Here is an 11,700-nt window from a genome sequence, read left to right as displayed (position 1 = left end):
ACCGATTGCACCTGCATACTTTGCTTCTGTTGTTGATCGTCCTATGGCATACTGCATCGACGACGCCAGCCGCACGATGGCGCGGCCTGACGGGACGGCGCGATGCCACGAGCCCTCGACCCTCGTCTCGCCCGCTTGTTGCCTCAGCCCTCCGCCGCTGACCACGCAGAGAACTAGAGAAGCCGTCCCTAAGGCCGTCTGTAGTGTGGGAGCGGTGCCCCAAAATAAATGGGCCCGTTGTACAGTAATAGGCACCGCTGCCCACTCAGCTGTAGTGTGGAAAATTTTTGGGAGCGATGCCGTCTGCTACGGTTGGGACCCAGTTCCAATAAAATACTCTCGTTGCCTTCTTCGTTCGCGCGATGGAAAATTCCCCTTTCTGACAGTGCTACAGTGAACAATTATTGTTTATGTTTTGGCACCGGGTGAATGAAGATTCACCGCTTCCAACTTTTCTGGCCCCAATCAAAACAAGCACCACTTGTTGCAGTGTTGGGAGTGATGCCCAAACACTCTCTCTCCTCTTTTGGGCATCACTCTCTGACCACACTGCAGAAGGCCTAAGGCCGTCTGTAGTGTGGGAGCGGTGCCCCAAAATAAATGGGCCCGTTGTACAGTAATAGGCACCGCTGCCCACTCAGCTGTAGTGTGGAAAATTTTTGGGAGCGATGCCGTCTGCTACGGTTGGGACCCAGTTCCAATAAAATACTCTCGTTGCCTTCTTCGTTCGCGCGATGGAAAATTCCCCTTTCTGACAGCGCTACAGTGAACAATTATTGTTTATGTTTTGGCACCGGGTGAATGAAGATTCACCGCTTCCAACTTTTCTGGCCCCAATCAAAACAAGCACCACTTGTTGCAGTGTTGGGAGTGATGCCCAAACACTCTCTCTCCTCTTTTGGGCATCACTCTCTGACCACACTGCAGAAGGCCTAAGGCTGCAGATGCTTTGCCACCGCGGCGTCATCTCATTCGTTGGCAGCTTTTGCGTTGTTGTAATTTTATTTGCAGGACCAATCGGTTGGGTTTGTGGCGGAGGGCTCTCCCCTTACCGCCATTCTTTCGTTTAGGTTGCTAACCACTACCTCTGTGGTTATGTAATCAGCGCTATTGGTTCTCCTGTAGTCGCGTCGTGCAGGCCGTTTTTTCGGCATCTATTTTCTCTTAGTGAAACACGCGTCAATGGATGTGTTCGCGAAAAAAATGCTGCAGATGCAACGCGAGTCGCACGAGGCTGTGAGGGAGTCTACGACGTTTCCTCTTCGTGATGTGATCGCGACCTTTCCTCTTCTATGCTGTGCTGGGCTGCTGACGCTAAGCTAGGCTGCGCTGCTAACGTTGAGCAGGGGTCCAAAATTTTTTGGCCGGTTAGGGGGGGCCACGGCCCCTGCTGGCCACCCCCAGTTCCCCCTCTGGTCTCAAATGAGAGACAACTAAGGATCCAATCTTTCTCACCGCCATCGAAAATAAACCAGGCTCATTCTATTGATGTCAAGGCAGAAGGGTCATGATCTATAGAGGATTCATCGACAACGACAGCGTCTTCTCCAGCTGCCACAGCTAGCAAGGGCGTGGACCTTGCTTGCCCCCTTATACATTCGTTCTCGTCTACCAATCACGACAACAAAGACACCGGCAGAAGTCCTATATGATAAGTCGTCGATTTGTCGAAGTGCGCGAATTGCACAATGCAGTATGTTAAAAGATTCGGGTGTCGTTGAGAATAATAGAATGTTCAACGATGGCACAGTTTAAAAGTATGTAGATTACCTGCAAGCAGCCTGTTCGCTTGCTCGTAAACGATCGTAAATTTCCAGCCAGGAACAGTATTTTTCTCTCATACCAAACCAGCCAGCAGTAAATAATCCACGATCGTTTACGGCCTCCCGAACAGGCTGAAGAACTATTGCTGTCATACCTTCTCAACTCATCGATAGGTTCAAAAGATCATACTGGTGGCAGAGAGTGCCTCTTCATTAAATGTTTTTTTGCTGTGGTGTTTGTGTTTATGGTTTTGCTCTTGTCGAGCGGTTTGTAGGTGTTAGAGTTGTCTTGACTAGTTGTTGTAAACTCCATATAAGGTTGTTTAAAAAAATAAAAAGAGAGAAAATACAAGAGTAAAATACACCAGAGGTCCATTAACTTTCGGTGAAGTGTCATCTAGGTCCATCAACTTTGAAACTGCATTTTTGGGTCCATTAACTTTTGTTTTGTATCATCTAGGTTCATCAGCTTTGACTCTTGCATTTTTGGTCATGAACTTTTAAAATAGTTCACTGCATGTCCACGCATGCATGCATGCGCGTCGGTTTTTTGCGTCGGTGGAGCCATGCCTGCACTCGCCGCCGTCGCTCGTCTGCCGGGCATGCATGTGTGTTTTCCTGCTCGAATCATGACAAGGTTAGTGCATTTCGGCCCGGCTAACCGGCTAAGCGGCCCTGTGGTGTCGCGCCACCCTGCTGCTGCTCCTGTCGCTGACTCTCCGCGGCACGGCGAGCGGAAGAACTTCATGGCCACGGAGGTCCCTCCCGTCCCTTCTGGCACCACCTACCATGCGAACGTTCCCGAGCTATTATATATACTACTCAAATCAAAGAGCAGATAATTAAAGAGGACCTAATAATTGATTTACATCCAGAGTGCTGCATGAGAAAACATGGGGGGTATTCTTATTAGTCCGTTGTTATATTTGCAAGTACAAACATGTACACGTTGCCACCCTCAGGCGGTCAGGCCCCAATAAGGAGATTAAAGAAATAGATGTCCTATACAGGTGTATATGTACGCATAACTATGCTACATTCGTTGTGACAAACATGCACATCAGTATCGTCGCTGAACGTCCGCATCCTGGACGTGAACCGGGGACCTTGAAGCAGCTGACCACCAGAACGCCTTGAGCTCCTCGGCAAAGTCCCTCTCCCTGCCCAGAACCACCGTCGACTGGTCACGCCTGTCCATGACACTGAGCTTGGCGCGCGGGAGCTTAGCCTTGAGATGGCGGCTGCACTCGACCGGAACCACCTAGTCGTCGGCGCCGTGGACCACCTGCACCGGGATGCCGGCCGCCACGACGGCCTCCAGGTTCGCGTCCAGCAGCCTCGTCCCGTGTCGACGAAATATGGTCGGCAGTCCACCGAGGGGGGTGCCCGTGGTGGTAGATTATCGGTAGGATGCGTGTGACCAGGAACCAGATGGTGACACAAGGCGCAGAGACAGCGATTTAGACAGGTTCGGGCCGTCTGATCGACGTAATACCCTACGTCCTGTGTCTTTGGTGTATTGTATTGAGATGTATACAGATTAACCTCTTTTGATCTATCTGCTAGGGGACCCCTGCCTCTCCTTATATACTGAGGAGGAGGAGGGTTACAAGTAAAGTATCCTATTTGGTACTATTACAATATCTAGTACAACTTGTAATCTTGCCATATACACCTTGATCTCACGGGCCGGGCCACCTCGGATGGTGCGGCCCATGTACCATCTTGTGGTACCCGGGGGTATATCCCCCACAGCTAGTCTCCGAGCGCCATGTATTCTGATGCGACACGCCATTTTAACCTTCTCCAAACAGTGAGGCTTGAGTTCTTGACATCTCCGACCACCATTGTCGCCGGAGAAATAGGTTGTCCGAAGAATGTATGGTGCTCTTAAAAAGAAAGAAAAAGATTTCTGTCATGGGAAGTGTGCCCACTTGTATTTCTGAAAAGAAATGTAAGTGCATCTTGAAGCATAGCGTCTTTGATCATCAGATCGAGCACATTCACCGTAAGGTGAAGTGTGCCCACTTAGTCCCCGAGCCTGGTAGTAGGTGACGTAGTCACGTGGTGCCGGGGTCTAAAAAGAATTCTTAGTTAAATTGAGAATCCAATCGTCATACAGGCGATACGAGATGCACCGGCAGGTGCATCGTACCGATGTAGTCCCCGAGCTTGCTGGAAGGCGAGGCATGAGCCTTGTAGCAAGGTCTAAGTGAGAAAAAATATCCCAACTGTATGTGAGTTGCCAGTCACATGTAGTCGAGACGCAAAGTCCCCGAGCCGTGGTCAGAGAGTGGTCGAAGCAGTCCCCGAGCATAGGTCGAGGAGCGAGCGACGAAGTCCCCGAGCTGTGGTCGGAGAATGGTCGAGGCAGTCCCCGAGCACAGGTCGAGGAGCGAGCGACGAAGTCCCTAAGCCATGGTCGGAGAGTGATCGAGGCAGTCCCCGAGCACAGGTCGAGGAGCGAGCGACGAAGTTCCCGAGCCGTGGTCGGAGAGTGATCGAGGCAGTCCCCGAGCGTAGGTCAAGAAGCGAGCGATGAAGTCCCCGAGCTGTGGTCGGAGAGTGATCGAGGCAGTCCCCGAGCATAGGTCGAGGATCGAGCGACGAAGTCCCCGAGCCGTGGTCGGAGAGTGATCGAGGCAGTCCCCGAGCATAGGTCGAGGAGCGAGCGACGAAGTCCCCGAGCCGTGGTCGGAGAGTGATCGAGGCAGTCCCCGAGCGTAGGTCAAGAAGCGAGCGACAAAGTCCCCGAGCATAGCTCGAAATTCCTACAATATAAATATGTAGAATGGTAGTACATGATGTATAAAGTTATAAATTATGGAGAAAATGACGCTCAGCAGACATTTGCAAATGAGCATGATGTGATAAAGCAGTTGGTGCTTTGTAAACATCAGTGTTAATGTGAAGTTTGTGTTTATACTTAATATAAACCGTCCGACCAGTTAGTATGTAGCTGAGTCTCCAGCCCTAGCTAGCCCGTTAACCATAATGCGGGGCGCGGAGCCCGTGCACGTGTAGGAAGAACAAAGCGTCGCTAAGGAGCCACTGCCGACCACCCATAACGCAAAGGGCAGACGCTCGTGCACGTGTAGGGAGGAGCCGGAGACAGGGCCGTCTCTGGAGGCGTCCGAGCGTCAACAGGACTGGTCGATGATTTGCATTAAGTATAGATGCATGTTATATTCAAGATGGAATACATGGACAAATGTTATTTGAAGAATAATCATGACGAGGACGTTGTGGAGAAATGTCGTAATGAAAATTATATTAAATATAAATATTAGAAGTGTACTTATCTTTGATAGAAATCTGGTCGGTGGCGATGAAGTTGTCCGGTCCTCGAGCTTTTCGGCCTGTTGTCATGACTGTGGTCGCGATTGTCGTAGCGCCGTTCTTCGCGGTGATCATCATTGCGACGTGGTCTGGTGGTCGGAGCTCGGCGGAGCCGCTCAGGACGTGGTCGACGTGGTCGGAGCTCGGCGGAGCCGTTCGGGACGTGGTCGACGTGGTTGGAGCTCGGCGAGCTGCTCGGGACGTGGTCGACGTGGTCGCAGTCGATGTGGTCGGAGCTCGGCGAAGCTGTTCGGGACGTGGTCGACGTGGTCGCGGTCGACGTGGCTCGCTTCTGCATCGTCGTGGCCCACTGGATGGCTTGAACAGCTTGATTGACAGTCGAGCGGAGTAATCGGCGTGTCGTAGAGGCGTAGTCGGACTGCGTTGGCCGTGCAAAGGCCGGCCCACGAACGTGCGAAGTTGTGACGTTGCCTGTCAGAGTCCACTGCGTCAAGGGACCAAGCACTCGTGCACGTCCCACCGAAGCGTAGTAGAGCCGTGCTAGTCGGACGAAGGTCGAAAGCCCCTGAGCTGAACGAATGCTCTTGCATGACCTTGTAAATTCGGTACGTGCTCTTAGTTTGCTTGGCTAGTCGGTCTGATGCAGCCAGAAGGCCTGCTTTGTGGCTTGCAGGGTGCCGCCGCGTATTCCTGTTGCCGAAGTCTGCGCGGCTCTATTTTTGGTATGTACCCGGACGGAGTTGATCTCGTGTAAGAACCGGGACAAAAACGTAGATGAATTCTAGTCGTCGGACATGGATGAGTACGAGCAAGTCCGGATATATCTTGATTATCTTTAGCTTGCTTGCATGTCCGATTGACAGACATGTGGGCACCTCCGTCTTTGTTTGCTTGTTGGTTGAGGATTTGGACGTAGTCATGTGCCGCCGGCGTGCCAGGATGCGCTCATCGTCGCATGCCAAGTTTGCCTGCTCATGATTCTGACTTTTTGAGAGATGCATCTGGTGTACGCGCGGCAGCTGTCGGCGTTGTCGGCCAGGGTAACGATGCCGTAAAAGACTTGGATAGTTTGAGACCGGGCCCAGATCAGGTCTGTATTCTTGCTGCCGAACGCCAGGGTCACCGCTTGATTCCACGCATCATCCTGCACTGCTTCATGTTTGCCTCGGCACGTGGAGTCCCGTCGCATGTTGATGAGGGATGCCGCCGCGATCAACCGAGTTGTCACGACTCGATGCTTGACCTTCGGAAAAAAGTCGTGGGGAGCCGCATCAAATTGATATGGTCGACGTGTAGTCGTCCCGCCGGACACCGACGATGATGGCCTAATAACTCCGTGTCGACATGCTGATGTTGTAAATCGCCTTAGGACGTGAAGTCCCATCATGAGTTACTGGAAACTACCATCGGAAGAAGGCGAGCTGCCGTAGACGACGCTTGAAGTTTGAACGTTGATCCCATCTGGTTCGCCGGAAGATCAGCACGCACAACCCCTAAAGGGGCCCCTACCTGGCGCGCCACTGTCGACAAAATATGGTCGGCAGTCTACCTATGGGTATGCCCAAGGTAGTAGATTATCGGCAGATAGATGCGCAAGCCCTAAACAAGACGGTGACGCAAGACAGACACGAGGTTTTATCCAGGTTCGGCCACCGAGAAGGCGTAATACCTACGTCCTGCGTCTGATTTGTATTGCTGTATGGTGTGCCACAGATGATGTTGTGCATGGTGTGCCACGCTGAGTGGTGGGTGTGCTTCGTCAGATACCTCACCCTAAAATCCACGTCCCTGCATTGCATTGCATGCAACTGTTTTTTCTAGAGAAAAGAGATAGTTTCAGCACTGTTCAGCGTGTCTGAAACTCTGAACCGTGCCTACGAAGTGTATGTACATACGTGTTTCCCATGAAGAGGCTGAAGAGCCACTCCCAGAGCAGGTGGTTCTTGCAGACGAGGAAGCAGATGGTCCTCCCGATGTGCTCGTACCACGACATCACCGCGGAGCCGAACAGCAGCGGCGGCCACAGCTTCTTCTCGGCCAGCCTGTTTAGCGCCACCTGGTTCGCCCTCTGCTCGCATGACAGGTAGTACGGCTGCATGTTGCAAGTGCAACCAACGAACACGGTCAGTCATCACTGACTGATGGTGAGCGCCAAAGAAGCTGCCTGCCTACTGGTGTGTGCGTGTACTCTACTCACCGGTGCAACCAGCGTGATGGATTTCATGGGGTCGGGTGCTTGGCAGCCAAGGCGAGGGCGATGATGCAGCCCATGGAGTGGCTGACCAGGTGGAAGGAAGCGTTGCCGCTCATCAGGCCATGCGGCTCGATGAGGCTCCTCTCGATCGCCTCCACGTGGTCTCTCACTCTGTACATGCAGTTCGCAGGCTTGGGGCTCCGGTCGAAGCCGAGGAGATCCACCGCGAACAGCCGGCAGTCATCGAGGATGAAGGAGGACTCCTGGAACACCGTCTCCGCCCAGAAGGACGACGATGACATGAAACCATGCACGAAGATGGCGTTCTCGCGTTCGGGCGTGCGTGCTTCTGCTACTTCATCTGCAAACCGGCCGCCGGCGGCAGCTTTCTGATCCAGCTCTTTGACGACGATGTGCAGCCGGCCGCAGGCTTCGCCCTTGCCGGCGCCTCGCCATGTGACGCACGACTTGCACGCGCAGTCAGACCACCTGGGGCTACGCCACTTGCAGGGCGGCATCGGCTCATCCAGCGGCGGCGCTCCCCTCCTCCCGACAATGAGTCGCAGGAGCCCCAGCAACGCGTCCCTAACGGCGCTCCTCCGACCGTGCGCGTACAGCATGTCGGAGACCTCCTCGTGGTCACCGCCGTCCACTGCTGCAGCGGTTGCCTCGCTGATGCCGTCGTCATCGTCGTAGCTCCTGTGGCAGTAGCAGTGCACGGGGCTGTCCTCGAGGACGCCGTCGAGGAGGGCGTACACGAAGCAGAGGATCACGTCGGCGATGTCCAGGACCGTGAAAACGGCGCTGGCCAGCGCCGTGGACGCCGCGCCGCTGGCCCTCCGTGGCCATGTGGTGGAGGTGGACCACCGGCCGGAGCTCGGGAATGTTCGCATGGTAGGTGGTGCCAGAAGGGACGGGAGGGACCTCCGTGGCCACGAAGTTCTTCCGCTCGCCGCGCCGCGGAGAGCCAGCGATAGGAGCAGCAGCAGGGTGGCGCGACACCACAGGGCCGCTTAGCCGGGGCAAAATGCACTAACGCTGTCATGATTCGAGCAGGAAAACACACATGCATGCCTGGCAGACGAGCAACGGCAGCGAGTGCAGGCATGACTCCACCGACACAAAAAGCCGACGTGCGTGCATGCATGCATGGACCTGCAGTGAACCATTTTAAAGGTTCATGGACCAAAAATGCAAGAGTCAAAGCTGATGGACCTAGATGACACAAAACGAAAGTTAATGGACCAAAAAATGCAGTTTCAAAGTTGATGGACCTAGATGACACTTTACCGAAAGTTAATGGACCTCCGGTGTATTTTACTCAAAATACAATTGTATGTCATTTTCGACGCAGCGGGAGACAGTCTTGAGCTTGGTCCCACTGCCACTGGCACACTACCACCCTATTGATGCATGCATGATGCATGAACCGTTTCCACCGCAACCAACTCTCACAAATGGCAAAAGTTTGCTTTTGGGCCTTCACGGCTCCCTCTTCTAGTTCTTGTCATTTTTCTCTACTATACTACTACTAACTCCGCAGATGAATGCCGTTTTCGGCGCAGAAGGATGAACGTTGAGGTTGGAAGTGGTGGATATGGATCATGCATGGTCATTTTTTTTGTCAAACGTAGCTCAGACATATAATTCATTAAGCAGAAGCAGAATTTTATGGTCACAAAGGATTGACAGGTAATCCTAGAATTACCAGCGCAATCCCACAAACACAAATGAAACCACAAGAAAGCATGATGAGGACATGACACCCATGCATATGACCATGTTTGGTGCATGAGATGGAGGGGAAGGAGGCCAGCAAGGGTGTCCAAGTCAAGAAGTAGGCCCGAGGCTAATTCGGTTCGAGTCCCCGAGGTGGAGGCCCAAAGCAACTCAAGTTCGAGTCTGCCTCAGAATCTAGGACTAGTCTGCCTTAAACTGGTCACCCAGGACGCATCCGGACTCCGTTTTTGATCATCCACATATGGATGGAAAGATAATTTGATAAGGAAACCAATCCAAGTGGATTCACATCAAAATCTCTTCGGAATCAACAGGAATCGTCGAAACAAGTCAGCGTCCAGAATCTGCCAGGGTGCTGCGACACCTTCTTTTGGTCCGTTGGACCGTGTATCGTGTTTGGGCCCATTAGGGGGCGCGTCCAGGGTAGGCGACGACCCTAAGACCTTTATAATCATACGCCACCGCCGTCATTATGTTTTGGGTTTTGCTTAGATTATTCTGTCAAGAATAGTTTCGCCGTTCATCGGTTTGTCAGACCCCAACTTCGTAAGATAATCTCTCATCTGTAATTTGGTTATGTTCTTTCTTGTTCTTGCTTATGTTCTTCGTTGTGCAGATAAGGATTAGCCTTCTTGGTGAGGTCAACCTGGTCTGTGACTTGGTTGATAACCAGAGGAGCTGTGGTGCTAATATTGCAGGGTTCGATCTTTCGATCTGAAGCCGGATCGGTGTGTCATTCTCCGCCACAACGATAGTTACCATCACCTGACGGAACGCCGGCAGTCCTCCAAGGGGTATCCCACGAAGGTAGATTGATCGGCAGGGGAGCGCGAGATCAAGAACAAGAAGGCAATAGAGACACATGAGTTAGACAGGTTCAGGCCGTCGGTATGACGTAATACCTTACTCCTGTGGTCTGTTGGTTTGTATTAACTATCGTATGATATGCCATGATTTTAGAGGGGGGCCCTGCCCGCCTTATATAGTCTAGGAGGTAGGGTTACAAGTCAGTTAGATCTAAGAGATAACTGAAAAGTAATAACTGATTACAGGAATCTTGGGATCATACATATCCTAACAGATCTCGTAGTATCTTTAGGATATCTTCCCGATGTCTTACGGAAGGTGCCGAGCATAGTCGTGCCCCGCAAGGCTTCTTCTTGTGGGCTGGGCCACCCCTAGGGGCGCAGCCCATGTGGTCGGCCATGGGTATCCGAGGTCGTACACCCCACAGCTAGTCCCCGAGCGCCTTGTACCCGTTGTGCAACGTCGTCTTTTACTCGTCCGAGCAGGTGCGAACAACGCCGAGCAGTCAAGCTCATGGTCCAACCACCATGCTGAACTGCCAAGCTGTGTGAGCTACCGCTGAGCAGTGTGAACCATTGCTGAGCAGACTAACCCATCGCCGAGCAACGTGAACCATCGCCGAGCAGAGTAACCAAAATACGGCTTGCCATAAGGGTGTAAGGAGCTCAGTTCAGAATAAAAAAATTCTCCTCGGTGGACCAAGTGTGCCCACTTAGAGTCCGAACAAAGTTGTAGGAGTCAATCTTCCACTATAGGCATCTAGTCTTATAGAAAAAATCCCGCACACTCACCGCGAGGTGAAGTGTGCCCACTTAGTCCCCGAGCCTGACAGCAGATGATGTAGTCATGTGGTGCCAGGGTCAGAAACTTGAAGAATAGTAGAAAACTAGCCGAGCAGGCAGCCAGTCCCCAGGCGTGTCTCAGAAAGAGGCAAAGCACATTCACAGCAAGGTGAAGTGTGCCCACTTAGTCCCCGAGCCTAACAGTAGGTGATGTAGTCATGTGGTGATAGGGTCAGAAATAGAAGAACAAATAAAGACCAACGGAGTAGGCCGCCAGTCCCCATGCTACAGGCAGAGTTATTGGAGAAATCAAATCGTGAAGAAAAAACCGTAGTAAAGGTTGTATAGTGTTAGTTAATTAGCCTTAATAAATGGTGGAGGAGTCGACGAAATTTAGGCGAGGAGCAACTGACGGTAGCAACAAACGAGCGACGTGGGCTGCGGTTGTGCGAAAATCCTGGTAACGGCCTATTTAGCCGCATCGGAGAATTCATAGCGGCGCAGATCACGGGAACGGTTTCCCAAAAACCCTTGAGTCATAAAAGTGGGGAAAGTGCTTTATAACAGTACCACCGCCTCCCATTCCCCCACCTTTGCCACTTTGCCATTTCATCTTCAACCTCAGCCACCACTCCTCTAGATTCACAGACACACACGTTGCCAATGCCAGACCGCATCCTGATCTGAGTGATGGCATCGAAGAGGAGAGCCGTGAACCCGAAGAAAACAAGCCCAAAGAAGGCAGGCAGCGGAGCCAGTTGCAATAAAGAGTGGACGCCGTCGCGCACTGGAGAAGCGGAGCTCGAAAGAATGGTGACGGCGGGTGTGCTTCCTGACCGCGTCACCGCCGGATGGCGGCCAGCCAGTGGTGAGCCCTTTCCAATGCCTAACACCGATAAAGTTGTAGTCTTTGAAGATTATTTCTGGCGTGGATTGCGGTTCCCTGTTCATCCCTTCCTACGAGATCTGTTGGTATTTTGGTCGATTAGTCTGTGCAATCTCCACCCCAACACTATACTGCACATCTCGATCTTTATTCACTTTTGTGAGGCGTTTCTTGGGATTATGCCGCACTTCAACCTCTTTAGACACTTATTTTGGTTAAAGAAGAAAG

At 52.2% G+C, this 11,700-nt stretch overlaps 1 pseudogene; it reads right to left on the bottom strand.

Moving 5' to 3' along the window:
• Window positions 1–2,661: 2,661 nt before the first annotated feature.
• Window positions 2,662–8,150, bottom strand: LOC136514874 (probable lysophospholipase BODYGUARD 4; annotated as a pseudogene).
• Window positions 8,151–11,700: the final 3,550 nt, after the last annotated feature.

This window comes from Miscanthus floridulus, chromosome 17 (genome assembly GCF_019320115.1).
Source record: "Miscanthus floridulus cultivar M001 chromosome 17, ASM1932011v1, whole genome shotgun sequence".
Taxonomy (NCBI): Eukaryota; Viridiplantae; Streptophyta; class Magnoliopsida; order Poales; family Poaceae; genus Miscanthus; species Miscanthus floridulus.
This window is presented reverse-complemented; position numbering and strand designations above follow the sequence as displayed.